This window comes from Nomia melanderi, unplaced genomic scaffold, assembly GCF_051020985.1.
Source record: "Nomia melanderi isolate GNS246 unplaced genomic scaffold, iyNomMela1 scaffold0014, whole genome shotgun sequence".
NCBI classification, from domain to species: Eukaryota; Metazoa; Arthropoda; class Insecta; order Hymenoptera; family Halictidae; genus Nomia; species Nomia melanderi.
This window is the reverse complement of record NW_027475130.1, coordinates 1720911-1721865: the sequence shown is the minus strand read 5'-3', so window position 1 is coordinate 1721865 and position 955 is coordinate 1720911.

Here is a 955-nt window from a genome sequence, read left to right as displayed (position 1 = left end):
AATAGCACCCGAGATATCACCAGATATATATTGGATTTTTCCCCGACCCTGAGTGTCCGGCCCCATGAGACGGTGGTTTTCTCGGCCCCTGGTGGTCCGAGGTCGTTCCCGCTGCACAGATTCATGCGCCAGGGCTTCCTGCAGACAATGCACTTTGGTTTATTGCGCTATCTCTAATAGCACCCGAGATATCACCAGATATATATTGGATTTTTCCCTGACCCTGACAGTCCGGCCCCATGAGACGGTGATTTTCGCGGCCCCTGGTGGTCCGAGGTCGACCCCGCTGCACAGATTCATGCGCCAGTGCCTCCTGCAGACAATGCACTTTGGTTTATTGCGCTCTCTCTAATAGCACCCGAGATATCACCAGATATATATTGGATTTTTCCCTGACCCTGAGTGTCCGGCCCCATGAGACGGTAGTTTTCGCGGCCCCTGGTGGTCCGAGGTCGTTTCCGCTGCACAGATTCATGCGCCAGGGCCCCATGCAGATAATTCACTTTGGTTTAGTGCGCTATCTGTAAGAGCACCCGAGATATCACCAGATATATATTGAATTTTTCCCCGACCCTGAGTGTCCGGCCCCATGTGTCGATAGTTTTCTCGGTCCCTCGTGGTCCGAGCTCGATCCCGCTGCACAGATTCATGCTCCAGGGCCCCCTGCAGATAATTCGCTTTGATTTATTGCGCTATCTCTAATTGCACCCGAGATATCACCAGATATATATTGGTTTTTTCCTTGTCCCTGAGTGTCCGACCCCATGCGACGGTGGTTTTCTCGGCCCCTGGTGGTCCGAGGTCGTTCCCGCTGTACAGATTCATGCGCCAGTGCCTGCTGCAGACAATGCACCTTGGTTTATTGCGCTATCTCTAATAGCACCCGAGATATCACCAGATATATATTGGATTTTTCCCCGACCCTGAGTGTCCGACTCCATGAGACGGTGGTTTT